Genomic DNA, 19,035 nt, shown 5'->3' with positions numbered 1-19,035 from the left:
TCCCCATAAGGGAAGGTTCTGCGGACAGGGAGAGAGGTGTTTTCCTGGGCATATGTCTTCCAGGTCTGAATCCCTGATGAGCCCTCTCCTGCTTCCCAGTCCATCCCTGGTCCAGAGAGAACTGGAACCACAGTGGGGGCTGTGAACTCCTTCGTCATGGCTCTGCTTGTCCATGTCTCCTTGTCCTTGTCTTTCTCTCTGAGGTCTAGACTCAGGCTTATGCAAGTCATCGTCGTTGTCCTCCTCCTCCGCCTCCTCCTCTTCCTCCTCTCCTTTCCCTTCCTCCTCCTCCCCCCGTTTCTTCCTCTCTCCTCCTCTTTTCTCCCTTCTTTTCCTCTTCCTCTTTTCTTTTATGCTATTATTGGGGCCTGAACTCAGAATCTGGGGGCAGTCCCTTAGCCTTTTTTCTCAAGGATGGTGCTTTATCATTTGAACCATGATCCTCCTTCTGTGGTTTTGTTTTTGGTGGGTAATTAGAGATAAGACTCTCATAGACTCTACTGTTCAGGCTGATTTCAAACCATATTCCTCAGATCTCATCCTCTTGAATAGGATTACAGGCATGAGCCACTGGTATCCCGCTGGTATCTTCTTATTTGTGTAAATTTCTTACTGTGTACATGTCTGGTCTTTGTTGTTGTTGCTATTACTTAGACTGGAAGAGAGTGAGAGAGTGGTTAGCCTGTTTCCAGCATTTGGGGTTGCTTGTTACCTTGTGTGTCTCTCCCAGAGAAATGTAACTGTGGGCTTGGCTTCCTTCTCCGAGGGGTTGGTTGTTCCAGGTGATGTTTGCTGTACTAGGACCTTTGTAAACTGTACCAGATGTCTGGGAATCTGTTTTTCCACCACACATCGGGATCTTGAACATTAAATAACTATAGGTCATTTGCAAAGCTGCTAATCTCCCATCCGCTGTCCAGGAACTAACTACTCAGCTCTCAGGCATGGCCACTGGATGAGCATGGATATTGCCCTGCCATGGCCAGTGGCCAGTGTGTTGCTTGTCTTTAAAAGATACTTTACTTAGCTTGACATCTCTGTTGAAATCATGCTTAATTCATAGAGCTAATTATATAGTTGAGGACCAACCGCTAAGGATCCAAGCAAATGTAGTTCTGCCCATCTTGGGATTTTTCACTGATGCTGAGTTTGTTGTTTTATCTGCTTCTCTCTAGGTATTTGATGGTTTTGCCACAGGGGCCTCTGAGTCTAGGTCTGGCGCTAAGTATTACCTGTTCTCAATTGAGTATGTGTTTTTTATTTGCTTATTGAGAAAAATGGGAATTAAGTGTGCTGACTCAATACAATTTTCCACCATTTCTAGCACCCTTGCGTGGCACTCACCCTTTTTACATAATTGGACTCCAGCTTACCCATGATGACAGGCTTTTACCAACTCAAAAACCCAGGAAGATGTTGATAAACATTCTTGCACATTCTTGAGTTTACTGAGAGTTCACTCGCCAGCTCCCATTTGTGATTACTGTCAGTAGCCGCCCCCCCATCAGCGGCGCCCTCTTGTGGCGATCTCTCGTCATTGCACCCACTTACACAAAATGACTTGAGCTTCCATGTCCAGACACGGAATTACACAATTTTCCACCAGCATTCCCAAACACCCTTCTACTGGCACAAACACCTAGAAATACCTTGTTACATGTTCCTTAACGGTTTTAAACATGCTCGCACAGACATCCTTGCCTGAGCGCCGGCTCATTATGGCCCCTCTGCTTGCTCGCTGTTGCCCCCTGGTGGCCCTCCCTCACAATTACACTTTGGCTAAGCGCTAGCCCCCACTTGTGGCGCTCACAGGTCAATACAACTTTCCACGACTAAGTGGATGTAATGGTTAGTATATTTGTTAACGTACAAAAATATTTATCATCATCTTTCTGGGCTTTTGAGCTGGTAGACATGTGGAGTTTCTGGGAAAGCATGTGTAATACCGTGTTATCACGGGTCGGCTCAAGCCCAGTTGTGAAACAGGGTGTAATGCCACATGAGTGCCACAAGAGGGAGCTAGCAGTCGTGGAAAATTGTATTGCGTGAGCACAGTAAGAAGGTGCTAGCGCACTGGTCATTGTGTCATTGCGAGGGAGTGCCTCATGGGGGCGACAGTGAGCAAGCAAATGGGTCATAATGAATGCTGTAAGCCTGCGCTCAGGCAAGGATGGGTGTGGAAGCTTGTTTATAAAAGTGTTAGAGAGGGAAATAGGAACAAAAACATGAGAAAGGGTAGCAATGTTTGTGAAGTAATGCAACTTCTATCTGCAGAATATAATGTAACCCTTCTATTAATTACAATAAAATATATTCATAAAAATAGAATGACAAAAGAAAAGTGTTAAAAGAGTGGTGGGGAGTGTGGCCTAGTAGTAGAGTGCTTGCCTAGCATGCAAGAAGCCAGTGGTGGTGTTGTGGCTCAAGTAGTAGAGGGCTAGCCTTGAGCAAAAAAGTGTCCAAGGCCAATGCCCAGGCCTGAGTTCAAGCCCTAGAACTGGCAAACAGCAACAGCAAGGGTTAGAGAACATGTAACAAGGTTTTCCCGGCTGCTGCAGTAGAGGTGTTTAGGAATGTTTGGGAAGAAACGTGAGATACTGTGCACCTGCCTGGAGGCCTGGGTCTTGTTGTGGACTGGGTTTCTGGCTGTGGACCCCACATGGCTCCATGCGTGCTGTTCTCAGCTGGCTCTGATATCTTCACCAGGGGATTCTTTATCTCTGGGACTCTGTTCAATTCTGCTCTCTAGAGACTGATGGCCCAAAGGAATTATGCATTTCTTATCCTACCAATTCAGTTATTGGTCTAGGACTGGGGAGAGAATCCTGTGAGAAGAAAGCTTCAGACTGGTCCCACTAAATAAATCTGATCATTTTTGCTAGTGCTAGCATTATACTTTTGGCTTTTAGTAAGAATATAAAGTACTCTGGAAGGGCCTCCCCCACCCCAAGTTGATTTAGGCCTTTAACCAAAGATGTTTTGGCTTTATATTGGCATTATTATTATTATTATTTTTTTTTTGCCAGTCCTGGGGCTTGAACTCTCTGAGCTTCTTTTATTCAAGGCTAAGACTCTGCCACTTGAGCCACAGTACCACTTCTGGCTTTTTTTTTTTAGGAAAAATGGGATGTGAAGGAATGGCCATGACATAGTCACAGGCTCCACGTGGCCAATCCAGGCCACTGCTGCAGCCCCAGCGCCCGACAGGGCCCCATGATGGAATGGATACGTGATATCCATTAGATGCCCTGTACTCATAGACTGATTTGTTGAACGGTAACCTCTTTGTACAACTACTTGATGATTAAAAGAATAATTAAAAGAAAGTCCAGAATGGGAAAGACAAGGACCAAGTAAACACAAGACCGGGCAAAGTCAGCCACGCTGCTTAGCTTCTTCCCTGCGGGATCCACAGCCTGCCTGGAGCTTGGGCTGGGCTGGGGCTCACACTCCTCACTATCACTAGATTGTCTTTGGACATGAGAGAGAAAACATTGGTATGGAGGCCATGCAGACAAGTAGACATGGAGCTGTGGGCTGCATCACTGTCCTGAAAATGTCCCCTAGCCTTGCAAGCCTCGCCTTTACCATTTCATAGACCTGTGGCTTCTGGCCTTACTTTCTTCTCTGTCTTCGCTGCGGGAGGAGGTTTGGGCCTAGTGTGGAAATCTGGGCCCCTGAGACCTTGCACCTTCCTCCATCTGTCTTGATTCCATTGTGTTCCCATTGCCTCAGTTATACTTGCAGTGTTGGGGTCTTTTGTCCCAGTCCCTCTCTATCAGCAGGAGGGACAGGGAGAACACGCCCTGACCAGGGTGAGCTGTGTCAGAGCCTATCAGCACAAAGGTGGGCAGGACAGGGAGGTCCACGGGTTTCTTGTGCCTCGCCTCGTGCGCCTTGCCTTTTGCACCTTGCCTTACTGCCCTTGCCTCAAAGCAATAACACTTGCATGTTGCCATGCCTCTCAGCAGAAAGTAATTCACAATACCATTGATATAGCTCAAAGTTAGACATGGCATTACTCGGCCCCCAGCAGGCAGCAACTCCAGATCTTGCTTACAAAGTAGGAAAACATCCTCAGGCTGAGAAATGGGATTTTCGACCTTGATATATGGTTTGGAAGTGAGTAGGAAAATTCCATCTCAACCAGCTTTGCCCTTCAGGAATGAGATGAGCATTTTCTCTCATAGTGCCTCGGGAAAAATAACCCAGTTTTTAAAAAGATGGATCATGTTTCCTGGTCATTTTCTGAGGCTTTGGGTAATACTCTAAATAAAGAAGCAGAAGGAATAATGGGGAATGAGCATGGTGCAGTATTTCATAATGGCTTAATAAATCTCTGCTTATGATTTGGAAAATTCAATATTAAAGCATCATTTCTTCTGAAATTGATCTGTAAATTATATGCAATTTGAATCAAAAAGTCTCTCAAAAACATAGAATCAGCCAAAAGATATAACAGGAAAAGGAATTATCATCTCTATACTCCCCAATATCAAAACAGATTGAATCTCTGGGTGCACAAAAATGATCTCTATATATTCACATGCAGAAATAACTCAAAATCCTCATGAACCTAAATATGAAGCTTAAGTAGAAATCTGTTGGAAAACATAGGGAAAAAAATCTTGGAATCTTGGATAGACAAAGAATTCCTAGATCAAGACCAAAAATATGGGCTACAAGTTTGGCCTAGAGGTAGCGTGCTTGCCTAGCATGCACGAAGACTCGGGTTCAATTCCTCAGTACCACATATATAGAAAAAGCCAGCAATTGTGCTATAGAGCTCTAGCCTTGAGAAACTCCAAGGACAGCACTCAAGCCCTGGGACTGGCAAAAAAATTTTTTTTTTAAAGACCAAAAGTATGATTCATAGTTAACTTTACACCCCTCCCCCCACAAAAGACTTACTGGAAGACAAGGATGATGGTTCAGCCTTGTCATTTTAGCTACTTAGGAGATGCCAGGCAAAAAGTTAGTGAGACTCCATCTCAAAAATTAACAGGACATGTTGGCATGTGTAATTCAGGCTACCGAGGAGGCAGGTAGGAGGGTAGAAGACTGAGATGGTGAGGGCAAAATTACAAGATTCCATCTAAAAGACAAGGGCTGGGGACATGGTCAAGTGAAGCGCTGCCAAGCAAGAAGAGGGAGGAAGAGGAGGAAAGCATCTTACCAAATGGAAAACCATCTCACAGACAGGAAAACAGATTTGTGAACCTCCTTTCGGACAAAGGAATTCTATGTAGACCACATAAAGAAATCCCAAAATAACTTCAAGCAAACCAACTTAAAACTGGGGATAGAAAATGGAATGGATGCTTTACTGAGGAAGATCTGCCATCAGTGGTCATCCGGGAAGATGCACATGCTGTGCAGGGCTGAGACGCTCCCAATCACCGCCTGGAGCCGCCTGGAGCCCCTGCTGGTGGGAATGTGCCATGTCGGGAAACAGTGGCAGTTTCTCAGAAAGGTAAACATACAATCCAATCACCCAGTGGCTCACACCTTTAATCCTAGATACTCAGGAGGCTGAGATCTGAGGATCATAATTCAAAGCCAGCCTAGGCACAAAAGCCCATGAGACTCTTATCTCCAATTAACCACCAGAAAACTGGTAGTGGCACTGTGGCTCAAAGTGGTAGAGCACTAGCCTTGTGCTGACTTGCTCAGGGACAGTGTCCAGGCCCAGAGTTCCAGCCCAGGACACACACACACACACACACACACACACACACACACACACACACACACATACACACACACACACGTCAAAGGAAATGAAAATTCTTTCATTCAAAAATCTGTACTAGTTGGGTGCTTAGTGAATCACACTTGTAATTCTAGCTACTCAAGAGGCTGAGTAGATCATGGTCGAAAACCAGGATGGTCAGGAGAGTCCATGAGATTCTTTTCTTCGGCTAGCAGCAAGAAGCCAGAAGTGTATAATCGTATACACTACATGAACCTATACTACTTATTCAAGAGACTGAGATCTGAAAATCAAGCGTCAAGGCCAGTCCGAGCAGATTGAGCCTGTGTGACTCTTATTTCCAATTAAGTACCAAAGCCAGAAGCGGAGGCATGGTTCAAATGGTAGAGTGCTATCTTTGAGCAAAAAGCTCAAAACACCAGTCCCCGAGTTCAAGCCCCATGACTGGCATCAAAACAAGAAAGGCAGAAGTAGAGATACAGCCTTGAGTGGAAAAAATCAAGGAAGAGTATGAGACCTTAAGTTCAAGCCCCAATACTGGTGCATGAGCGTGCACACACACACACACACACACACACACACTCTCCCTTCTCTCTCTCTTTCTCACACATGTGCACACACACACACACACCTGTATTTGACTGTTCATAGCAACCCAATACTTTTTGTGTGTGTGCCTGTGCTGGCCCTAGGGTTTGAAGGCAGGGCGGGTGGATGCAATGTCATTGAGTTTTGTTTGCTCGAGGTTAGCGCTCATCACAGCTCCATTCTGCCTTTTGTGGTTAACTGGAGAGAAGACTCTTACACTTCTGAACTGGGATCCTCAGAGCTCAGCTGCCCCAGTGGCCAGGATTACAGGTGTGAGCACGAGGGCCCAGTGCAACCCAATTTCTTTTTAACCCAATTCTTAATCAGTAAAAACTGGATCCAATCCAACTATCCTTCAGTTGTGGAAGGAATAAACAGGCTGTGGCACGTCTAGCCAATGAAAATTCAATAATCAAAAATGAATTATTGATGCATAACAACACAAATCAATATGAGGTGCATTATGTTATTATGTTAAGGGACAGATGCCAGACCCAGGAGCTACACCGTAAACAATGCATTTATATGCTGCTGGGAAGAATGGTAGCAAAGGAGCAGTTGCCAGAAGGTCCTGCTATGGGGGTTGGGGGTCTGACTACAAAGCCATGACCAAATCCTCCTCGTTGTGGGAATGATTAAATGACGCCTCGTATTTGTCAAAAGCCATAGAACTATACACGAATAGTGATGATGATGATGATGATGATGATGATGATGAACGACGACGACAATGATGACTGTAACATCCCAGCCATTTGGGAGGGGGCTCCAAGTCACCAGCTAGGAGTCAGTTTAATAGCAGCACAGTGGCTACACTCCACTTTCAGGCTGATAGAGAGCAGCCACAAGCTTCTGCGGGGCTGAGCTTTTAAAGGAGAGCGCCACACACAGTGGTCCTGCTCTCCAGGAAAACACCACACACAGGTGGTCAAGCCGTTTAAGTATCTGTTACAAAACCAGAATGAGACAGCTAATCCTGACAAGTTGCTACAGTGATAACATTTGGGTATGCAGGCCTCTACTCCTTAACCAAAGCAAGAAAACAAGGTTTCCTTAGCCCCTGTAAGGCTCTGGGTTAGTTTCTCCAGAAAATGTGCCTAGCTGTGCAAATGTCACTAAAAAAGAAAGAAAGAAAGAAAACAAAGTATAATGAAACTAAAAAACATCTCTTGGAAGGTGGGGTGGGAGAGATGCAGGTGACATTGGTAGAGATGCAGTGTACTTCACTGATTGGTTGAATGGTAACGTTATCCTTTGTGCATTAAAGATAATAACGTGCAATTTAAAAATGAGGGGGAGACTGGGAATGTGGCTTAGTGGTAGAGTATTTGCCTAGCATGCATGTAGCCCTAGGTTTGGTTCCTCAGCAACACAAAACAAAAAAAATATAAATTAAAGACATAAGAAAGAAAAACAAACCCTCTCTCTACAATAAGACTTTGGTTGATAGTTTTTGCAAAATGATAGTGCTGATGTTGTTGTTGCACTATGGTTAATTGAAATCTTTCTTGAGCTTGTACATTCTTTCTCAGTTTGTTCTCATATATAAATAAAAAAGCACACCGCTCTTAAAAAATAAAGGTGAGGGTCGGGAGTTTGGCCTAGGGGTAGAGTGCTTGCCTAGCATGCACGAAGACCTGGGTTCAATTCCTTGGTACCACATACATAGAAAAAAGCCAGAAGTGATGCTGTGGCTCAAGTGGTGGAGCTTTAGCCTTGAGAAAACTCAAGGACAGTGCTCAGGCCCTGAGTTCAAGCCCCAGGACTGGCAAAAATAAATAAATAAAATAAAGGTGAGCCAGGTGAAGTGGCCCATGCCTATAATCCCAGCTATTCAGGAGGCTGAGATCTGAGGATCGTGGTTCACCTGGGCAATAAAAAGGAATGGGCTACCGATGTGACTATTAGCTCAAAAGGATTGCCTAAAGGTAGTGGTTGTGTAAGCATACACAAGGAAATTTCTTGAACAACAATAACTAGACTGTTGAAAAATAAAATCACAAGTTAGAGATGGAACCCGGTGGTGGCGGAACACTTGCCTAATGTGTGAGGTCCTGAGTTCCATCTAAAGCAACACACACACACACACACACACACACACACACACACACACACACACCAGGGCTTATCTGAGGTCTTGGAACCAGAGTTTGCTGGGAAGAGATGGAATATATATATATATATATATATATATATATATATATATATTGTTGTTGGGGGGGTTGGTGACAGAAATGTTCTTAAGAGGGAAAAAGATTACATGGATGCGTCCATTTGTTTATACTTCCAAGGAAAATATTTTAATATGTGTCTATTTTGCCCTTAAAAATGCTCCTTAAAAATGAAATTAAAGTCAAGCACTACTGATAGCTGTAAACTCTAGCTACTCAGGAGGCTGAGATCTGGAGGATCCAGTTTCAAACCAGCCCAGGCAGAAAAGTCTAGCAAGATGGTGGGCTGAAAACATAACTCAAGTGGTTAGGTGCCAGCTGAGCAAACTGGATACGCACAAAGCCCTGAGTTCAAACCCAGGAAAATTAAAAACATTAAAAAATAATCTCTTCTACTTTTTCCTCAATCATTGCAACCTGTACTCTACAACTATTTAAAGTCTAGCCATTTGTTTGTTTGTTTCTTTTTTTTTTTTTTTTTGGTGGGTCTTGGGGCTTGAACTCAGCCTGAGTGCTGTCCCTGAGCTCTTCAGCTCAAGGCTACTGAAAGGCTAGCCATTTGTATACAGAACTTTCCACTTGCCTACCACCAGTTGTGGCTTTCCTTTATTTTTGTGTTTTTTAAAACTACTTTATCAGTCTTCATTATGGCAGTTTGTGTTCTTTCTTTAAATTCCAGTGTAGAACAGTAAAAAGCAACACATCAAGCATGGAAAAACAAAATAAAGTTTATTAGGTAAGGGCAGTGTCTCTCAGGTCTTTGCTCAGTTCCTTTTCTCCCCTGGTACTAAGTGAGCTCTGGAAAAGAGGCTGTTTCAACAACAGCCATTGTGGTTGCACCTGAGCCTCAGAAGCAGTTTGAGATTACTCGACACACACTGGAAGATCAGCGTCTTTCCCTCCACTCTGTGGACCTATGTTTGTAAATTCTATTGGCTGCAGTTTATGTCTCTGGGTCTCATTCTTCAGCTGCCTGGAGTGGCTGGAGAAAAGAACAGAATTGTGACTTGGCAGAAGATTTAAGGAGTATCCTCTGTGAAGTTTATCTTTATTATTTTATTTCACATGCCTGATGCCTGCTATTTCCTGATGCCACAACCAGTCCTAGTATTTCCCTCTCCATTTTGCATCCTCATCTTTATTTGTTTCCAAATAAAGAAGTCTGGTAATCTGTTGGGGCTGTAATCCTGAGAGCAATCACCAGTCCAAAGGCTCATGGTTCAGCAATGAAATGACCTTCAGTGAAGTGCAGAAAGATTAGCCAGGAGAGAGGATGACACACATCCAGTGTGGTGCTGAGAGGAATGGAAGGAGAGCCAGGTGACGTGGATTCCTGGAGTCGTGTGGCTGCTCTGGGTACGAAGGGTGATCAACCAGACTGCAGCTCTGCACCATACACCCTCGTGCGGATTACAGAGGCAGAGATGAGGGCCTACCACCATCTGCTAGTGAGCTGTGTCCAGCTGGAATACAGAGCAAACGCAGGTACACTAAGGGCAATGAGGCCCTGTTTTTTTTATTTGTTGTCATGTATCTCAGAGGGGTAACAATGTAATTGAGACATTTTATATTTTAAACATTTGTTTTGCAATTTGGTTTAGCTTTCTTGTTGAAGCATTTAAAAAGATTTTAAAAAGAAGAGTCAACCAGTAATTGCAATGTTTTAAATGTTGATATGGATTCAAAATAAAAATAAGTGATTATTAAAAAATACAGATTGCAAGATAGAATGTGTAGGTAAGAGTTTATTTAATTTAATTTTATTTTTGGCCAGTCATGGGGCTTAAACTCAGGGCTTGAGCACTGTCCTTGGACTTTTCTCAAGGCTAGAGCACCACTTCCAGCTTTTTTTTTTTTTTAATGCATGTGAACCTGGATCTTTGTGCATGCTAGGCAAGCACTCTACCACTAGGCCAAACTCCCAGCCCCAAAAGCTTAATTTAAAAGCATAGATGTGTGTGTGTGTGTGTGTGTGTGTGTGTGTGTGTGTGTGTGTGTGTGTGTGTACATATTGAATGTTATCTATCAATGTGATAACTTCATTTTTTGGTACAGCTGTGTGATTTATTTATTTGCACTACCGGGGCTTATAGAGAAGACTTACTGAGCTTTGGTGGGTGGTGAGAGGTTCTGCCATTTCTCAGCACTCTGTCCATGTTTCCAGAACCAGCAGGACGGCAGCGGTGAGAGGTGAGGCTCAGGGACTTCTTTCCTGGTGAGCTCATTGCTATGGCTTTTCTTTTTTGCCTTGACCATGTTTGTACGACATTTCTTCCCTTTGGATCATGGCTAGAAAAGGTGATTAAATCAAATGTCTTACTTCCTGTCATGACTCTTTATTGAACTCTTGAAACTTGCTTCTTCAAGAAAAGTGAGTTACTAAATGGAAAAGTCTATTTTCAGAATGAATTCATCATTGTGGAAGAATTATTGAGTACACTGATTTCTATATCATATCCATATACAGTATGCTTACTGTAGTCTTCAAATTCAGAGCTACTGTATATTTGTGAATTGGGAATGGATAACTTGTTGGTCAAATTCTGCTTTCCATACTTAAAACACAGATGTTTTCAATTGTACCAGCGCAAAATTCTTCTTTTTTTTTTTCCCATTCATAGGGCTTGAACTTAGGGCCTGAGCACTGTCCTTGGGTTTTCCCAAGGCTAGAGCTCTACTACTTGAGCCACAGTACCACTTCTGGCTTTTTCTATGTATGTGGTACTAAGGAATCAAACCTGGGTCTTCGTGCATGCTAGGCAAGCACTCTACCACTAGGCCAAACTCCCAGCCCTCAGCACAAAATTCTTTTTTTTTTGTTTTTGTTGTTGGTGGTAGGGCTTGAACTTGGAGCCTGGGCGTTTTTGCTGAGCTCTTCAGCTCAAGGCTACTGCCCTACCACTTGAGCCACAGTACCACTTCCAGTTTTCTGGTGGTTAATTGGAGATAAGAGTCTCATGGACTTTAGTACCCAGACTGGCTTTGAACTGTGATCCTCAGATCTCAGCCTCCTGGGTAGCTAGGATTACAGATGTGAGCCACCGTGCCCAGCAAGCAGCACGAAATTCTTTACAGGGCATGGCTTTAAGTCTAAGTTACTGCATTAGGACTGACTGGAGATGGGATTCAAGTTGTAGAATGCTTACCTAGCAAGTACAAGGCCCTGAGTTCAAATATCTATATTACAAATAAAAAGACCCCAATTTTACTAACTTTAAATCATAGAGTTCTGCATGTTGAATATTGAGGACTTGAAGTTGACCATAGTTCATCATCATCATCATCTTTTTATTTTTATTTTTTTGCCAGCCCTGGGCTTGAGCTCAGGGCCTGAGCACTGTCCCATAGACTTTCTCAAGGCTAGAGCTCTACCACTTGAGCCTCAGCACCACTTCCAACTTTTTTCTATGTATGTGGTACTGAGGGATCAAATCCAGGTCTTCATGCATGCTAGGCAAGCACTCTACCACTAGGCCAAACTCCCGGCCCCTATTATTATTATCTTTAAGTAGTTGTACAAAACGGTTTCAAATCAACCTGTCAGTTTGTGCATACAATGTATCTCAACCAATGCTCCTCATTTCATTATTTGCCCCAACTTTTTTCTGCCCCAGCCATCCCCTCAATTTTCCTAGTTCAGTTTTTCTGTTTTTTTGTTTTTAGGTCTGAGATTGGGACTTTTGGCTCATTGGCTCATGCACTGCCAACTGAGCCATGCCTCCAATTCCCTAGTTCTGTTTTTCACATATGTCCATTGCATATTATGATGTATTTGCCCACCCTTCCTGACCATGTTTTAATACACATTCACTGACTGACTGTGTTTCTTCTGTGAATGATCTATTGTTCATCTGTGTCTATTGCATTAGTTTCCTGGGGCTGCTACAACAAATGACCACAAATGCAATGGCTTACAGCAACAAAAATTTATTTCCTTTTCTCCTAGAGGCCAACAAGCCAAAATAAGAGTGTTGGCAGGTGTTTCCAGGCTTCCGGGGGTGGGGGGGGGATTCTATTTCTTACCTCTTAACTGCTTTTTGCCGGGTCCATGTATTTCCGGCTTGCATCCTGGATGATGTGTCTGCCTCTTCATGTTGTCCTGTTGTCCTCATAGTGTTTCTACTTCTTTCGTTCTTCCTTGGTTTAGTCTCCCATCTCATGTCATCATAATATACCACTTTTTCTTGTTTGGCCCATGGCTCTGCTTCTAGCCAATAGAATCAAGGGCTGGAAGTGGGTTGAGACAGTACAGTAGAGGCCCAGACAACAGTGGGACAAGACTGAGGTGTGTTGGAAGGTGAGGAACACAGAGCTTCAAGCCACAGCTGGCTTACTTTTCAGAGTGTTAACTCCTCACAGAAGGAAATGTTAGGACAAAATGCTTGCAAGACTTCCGTTCAAAAACATATCCATATAGATGGTCATTTTTTGTGAAAGATAAAATAAGTAACTGAGTGGACAACTTAAAACTACTTTCCCCCCACCCCACCCCTCTGAACTGCCTTTGCATCAAGAAGAGGAAAGATCCAAGAACTACCTAGAGAGTCAGGATTCCGTATGGCTCACTTTCTGGTAGACTGGGCGGCCCTGAGAAAGCTTGTTAGGAATTCACAATCTTGGCACCACAGTTCAGAATTTGCATTTTAAACTCAGGTGACTTGAGAGGACTGCTAACAGGGCTTTGGGGCCTTGGGATGTGTGTTCCAAGGACCCCTTAGCACATCAGCAAGTTCTCAGTCTCAACAATTCTCACTCAGGATATCCCGTGAGAATGAAAGGCAGGCGCTCCCAGGAGTCCACAAGAATGCTTAGTTTATGACTTCATTGTTAGACTGCATGCACAGCACATGTGGTATTATTCTCTTTCTATTAATTAGCAATTGTGTGTAAAGCTAATAGTCTAATAAAAGCCAAGGGAGGGGCCGGGAGTTTGGCCTAGTGGTTAAAGTGCTTGCCTAGCATGCATGAAGACCCGGGTTCGATTCCTCGGTACCACATACCTAGAAAAAAGCTGGAAGTGGTGCTGAGGCTCAAGTGGTAGAGCTCTAGCCTTGAGAAAGTCCAAGGACAGTGCTCAGGCCCTGAGCTCAAGCCCAGGACTGGCAAAAAATAAAAAATAAAAATAAAAATAAAAAGCCAGGGGAAAAGAAGCAGGGCCCCTTGCTCCCAGAGGCGGTCCTTCAGTCCCTCAGTGGAGGGCCGGGGGAGCCGAGCCATTTCAGGATAATTGTGATTGCTTTCTATTTGGCATCTCTCAGGTGATGTGACTGGTTTTGCCAATACCAGAGTTATGTAGAGTGGTAGAAATGTCTACAGTGTCATTTGCAGTTATTGTTGCTAAAGGAACTCTTCTGCATAGTGTGCTAGTCAGCTTTCAGTATCTGTAACAAAATACCCAAGTGAATAAACCTATAGAGAGGAAAAGTTTGCTCTGGCTATCCGTTTGGGAGGTTTCTGCCCGTGATTGGCTGCGTTAGTTGAACATCTCAAGATGGGTGGCAGGCCCCAGGGCACAGTGTCTCATGACCTACTTCCTTGGAGTGGGAAAGACTCCGGAGGGGGGTCCTGCTCTTCCTGCCAAGGGTACCGGTGCCGAGGTTGGATGGCCTCTCACTAGGGCTCACCTCCCGTGGCACCAGATGGAGGACTAAGCCTTGTTCCCTTTTAGGGGTCATTGAAGATCCAAAGTGCAGTACTAGAAACTTCCAGTGCAGTCTAGCAGAACACTTGACTCACTCAAGGCCACAGTGTAACATTTTAGCAGAGATTAAGACACTGAAAGTATTAAATTCAGGCTGAGAGTATAGCTTAGTGGTAGAGTGCTTGCCTTGCATACATGAAGCCCTCAGTGGCTTAAGTGTTAGAGCACTAGCCTTGTGCAAAAGAGACAGTGTCCAGTGCTCAGGAACAGTGTCCAGGCCCTGAGTTCAAGACCTAGGATTGGCAAAAAAAAGAAAAATCAACCAAAAAATTTTAAAAAATGTATTAAGTCCATCTGTAATGGAGAAAAAGGTTCTAAGTGAGTATTTCTAAACAGAACTGATTCTACCTAATGATAATTTTTTTTTCTTTTTTGCCAGTCCTGGGCTTGAGCTCAGGACCTGAGCACTGTCCTTGGACTTTCTCATGGCTAGAGCTCTACCACTTGAGCCTCAGCACCACTTCCAGCTTTTTTGTATGTATGTGGTACCAAGGAATCGAACCCGGTCTTCGCGCATGCTAGGCAAGCACTTTAACCACTAGGCCAAACTCCTGGCCTCTAATGATAATCTTAAAGGCTCTCAACACACAGTTAAATAGAGTTTCCTCCAAGATCTCCAGAATCTAGAGCAGGATTACAAAGGCAGGCCCACATGCCACTGTCAAATAAAAATTACTAAGCCAGGCATTAGTGGCTCATGCCTGTAATCCTAGCTACTCAGGAGGCTGAGACCTGAGGGGCTTGGTTCAAAGCAAGCCTGGGTATGAAAGACTGGAAATGGAGCTGTGGTTCAAAGCGACAGAGCACTGGCCTTAAGAAAAAAGCTCAGGGATCGTGGCCAGGCCCAGAGTTCAAGCCCCATGACCAAGGGCCAAAAAAAAATTACTGTTAATATATTTTATCGTTCATTTATAATCTTACTTATATATTTAAATGTTCTAATTTTGTACCCTCATAATGACACAATTAAAATACTTATAAAGCTATTTATTTGTGTGTGCATGTGTGTGTGTGTGTGTGTGTGTGTGTGTGTGTGTGTGTGTGTGTATGCAGGCATGCCAGAATTGGGGCTTGAACTCAGAGGCTTAAATGCTTAATCTCAAGACCTCACACTCTAGCTTAGTTCTCTACCACTTGAGGTACAACTCCAGCCTAGCTTTATGCTTGTTAATTGGAGATGGAATATTGAGAATTTTCTACCTAGGCTGACTTGAACCTTCAAATCTCTACCTCCTGAGTGGCTAGGCTTACAGGTTTGAGCCACTCACACCCAGCTTGACGCAATGTTTTATATATAATGCAAGTCAGGAACAGCAAGAATGATTCATTATTGCCCACATCTGAGACTTGTGACTGGGCTGGAGATTGCAAATGAAATGGATATATGCAGGGGTTATTAGTTATTCCAGAAGATGTAGCTTTGTCTTTCATTCGTGTCAGCAAAATCACTGTGCTATCACTGAGATTTTTACATAGCATGAGTGGGGATCTGAAGTAGCTGTGACCTATGGAAAATGGAATTATGGTCAAGAAGTTCAACATGTGACTATGTCAGCATCGTGAATTAGAAGAAAATGGAGAAGATGGGTGCTTGGTATTACTGGACGTCACACAAATCTCCAGCATTCACGTGTGTGAGGAAACCTTGATATGTTGATTCATTTGTCTTTTCTCTTACTTAAGCGCTTCTGCTGCCCCAGGCCTCCTTGAGCTCAGAGGTGGCGAGGGCCCCGTTGTGTGCAGTGTCGGGGCACACACAACATCACAACCTTCCTGTGCAGTCCACTTTTCTCAAGAACATGGAGGGAGAGACGGGCTTATCTTCCTGAGCCAGCATCAGCGAGTACAGTTCTGGTGTTTCATAAAGAAGAAGAATGGACCTAGAATATTCTGGAGAGCAATCCCTGCCTCGTGGGCCATGGGGTACCTGTGTCCTTTCCTGCAGGGGTCTATGAGATGGAAGGTGATTTGTGGAGCTCTGGGGAAGGCTTACTGGCCCAGCTTACTGGAGAATGTGTGCCATCCATCGTGCATTTGTTGGCTAAGTCCACCAGGCTCTTGAGTTAAGAGTTATGCAGCTGGGAGCTGGTGGCTCACATCTGTTATCCTAGCTACTCAGCATCAGAGAATCTTAGTTCAAAGCCAGCCCAGGCACAAACGTCTATGAGACTCTGATCTCCAATAATCACCAGAAAACCGGAAGTGGCGCTGTGGCTCTATGTGGTAGAGTGCTAGCCTTGAGCTGAAGAGCTCAGGGGCAGTGCCCAGGCCCAGAGTTCAAGTCCTAAAGAGTTGTGCATATTCCATGGTGTAACTCCTTTGAACAATGAACAGTTTATCAAAATGAGTATCATGAAGCTGTTTTGATTGGGAGTTAGTGGTGGTGATGAGGAACAGATGAATGGCACAATGCACAGTGACAAATGTAGTCATGATATGCAGTGTACATATGTGAAAATGGAAGTGGGAAACTTGATGTGATTGGTGGGAAAGGGAGGAAGAAGGATGGGTGGGGTGACTGACAAATAGACGAATTAAATTGTAATCCCCTAGTATAACCGTTTGTAGATTAAAAATGAATAAAAATGTGTGCATTCTATGACTTGTAAACTGGGCTTTCTTTTTTTTCTCCTTTTTTTTGGCCAGTCCTGGAGCTTGAACTCAGGTCCTAGGCACTGTCCTTGGACACTTTTTGCTCAAGGCACCACAGCACCACTTCCAGTGTTTTCTGTGTATATGGTACCAAGGAATCAAACCAAGGTCTTGGTGCATGCTAGGCAAGCACTCTACCACTAGGCCACACTCCTGGCCCACTTGCACACTTCTTTAAGAACAATATTTCTGTAGTTGGAGCCATGGCTGAGTTGGTAGAGTGCCAACCAATGAACAAAGCATCAGGTACGGTGTTCAAGTCCTGTTCTCACAACAACAACAACAACAAAAACAAAGAAAACAATACTGCACATTGTTCATTTGCATAATGTGTGATTTGATAAATGATTTAAATAAAAATATTGGTTTTTCTTTAAAGAAGGCAACCAGAACATACTTTCTACAGGCAAGCTGAAGGAGCTTCATGTTTCCACAGCTATGTCATATGTACTCACACTTTTCCCCTCCCTTCCTGCTTCCCTCCCTCCCTCCCTCTCCCTCTCCCTTTTCCTCTCCTTTTCCCTTTCCCTCTCCCTCTTTCTGTGTGTCTGTCTGTCTGTCTGTCTTTCTGTCTTTCTTTCTTCCTTTCCTTTTTGTGCCAGCACTGGGGCTTGAACTCAAAATGCTCTTAGCATTTTTGCTCAGTGTTGGCTCTTGAGCCACAGCTCCACTTCCACCTTCTTGCTTGGTAATTAATTGGAGAAAGTGTTTCACAGAATTTTCTGTCTGGGCTGACTGAACTGAGATCCTCAGATTTCAGCCTCCTGAGTAGCTAGGGCTACAGACATGACCTTTTAATTTCATAGTGGGATGGAAGCTAGGGCTAACAACATGTGAGGCAAGCCCCTGCCACTGAGCTTCGCTGAACTCTGGTGAGCTCAGTCTATACTAGGGAGTTGAGCTGCTGCTTCTTTTTTTTTAAATTTTGGTATTCTTTATTTTTATAATCTTTTAAACTCTAAAATTCTTGCATCTGCTTTTTGTATCTTTTTTTTTTTTTTTGCCAGTCCTGGGCCTTGAACTCAGGGACTGATAACTGTCCTTGGGCTTTCTCAAGGCTAGAGCTCTACCACTGGAGCTTCAGCACCATTTCTTGCTTTTTCTATGTATTTGTGGTACTGAGGAATTGAACCTGGGTCTTCTTGTATGCTAGGCAAACACTCTACCACTAGGCCAAACTCCTGGCTTGCATCTGCTTTTTAAATGCCCTTTATTCATGATTAATTTATAGACAAGTCAGTGATGGATAGTATGTCATTATGGAGCTGGTTATGGATAGCTGTAGCCCCAGAGGCTCTTCCACTCGGAAGCAGGGAACACAGGAGTGCTGCTTGCTGTCTACAGCTGGATCCCCACAGTGCATGCTGGGTTATTCCATCTGGGGGGATGGAGGGTGTGTGACCTCGGCACTTCTAGAGTTAGATGTCCAGGGTAAAAGATTGTCATGTGTTTTGTGTGTTTGCTTAGCAGTACTCTGAGCCTTGAACTTGTAGGCAATCTCACTCTTTTCACTTGAGCCCAGCCCTTAGTCTATGTGTGTGTGTGTGTGCACACGCACGTGTGTGCTGATCATAGGGATTGAATTCAAGGGTCTAGGTTCTGTCCCTGAACTTGTTCACTCAAGTCAGTGCTCTACCACTTGAGCCAAACCTTCACTTCCAGCTTTCTGCTGATTCATTGGAAATAAGAATCTTATTGACTTTCCTGCATAGGCTGGCTTCAAACAGCCGTCCTCAGATTCAGCCTCCTGAGCAGCTAGAATGATAGACTTGAGCCCTGGCACACAGCTCCTGGGTCTTTTTATTTTCCAACAGAGTCTTGTGGTTTTACTCCCAGGCTAGTCCCAGAAGGAGCTCCTCCCACCTCCACCACCTGAGACTGCAATGGGTGTTCCCCCACACCCAGCTTACAGTCCCACTTCTGTTTACCAGGAACAGAAAAGGACATTTCCAACTAGCGCATGCATAACTCTGCCCTGCAGAGAATTTGGGTTGAAATTCAATTCTCACTTCCTTTTGCTTCATAAGGATTACAAAGAGACAAGGGCTTCACTTGTGGTGGCTCCATGGATGCCAAAGTAACAATGGACAAGTAGGCCGGTGCTGGCTCAGGAGGCCAGAGCAGATATGCAGCAGGCAGCAGCCCCGGTGGGTCACCAGTCGTTTTGTCCTGCTGTCCCTGGGATAAGGAAACTTGTTTTACGGATGAGG

At 44.1% G+C, this 19,035-nt stretch overlaps 1 protein-coding gene across 3 annotated transcripts in view; it reads left to right on the top strand.

The window, feature by feature from the left end:
* The window catches only part of Mcf2l2 (MCF.2 cell line derived transforming sequence-like 2), a 213,837-nt gene that overhangs the window by 11,443 nt on the left and 183,359 nt on the right, over nucleotides 1–19,035 (top strand). The window lies entirely within an intron of this gene.

This window comes from Megascapheus bottae, chromosome 1 (assembly GCF_031878675.1).
Source record: "Megascapheus bottae isolate mThoBot1 chromosome 1, mThoBot2.hap1, whole genome shotgun sequence".
In the NCBI taxonomy this organism is placed as follows: Eukaryota; Metazoa; Chordata; class Mammalia; order Rodentia; family Geomyidae; genus Megascapheus; species Megascapheus bottae.
Note: the sequence above shows the minus strand (reverse complement) of the source record. Positions and strands in the feature narration are given on the sequence as shown.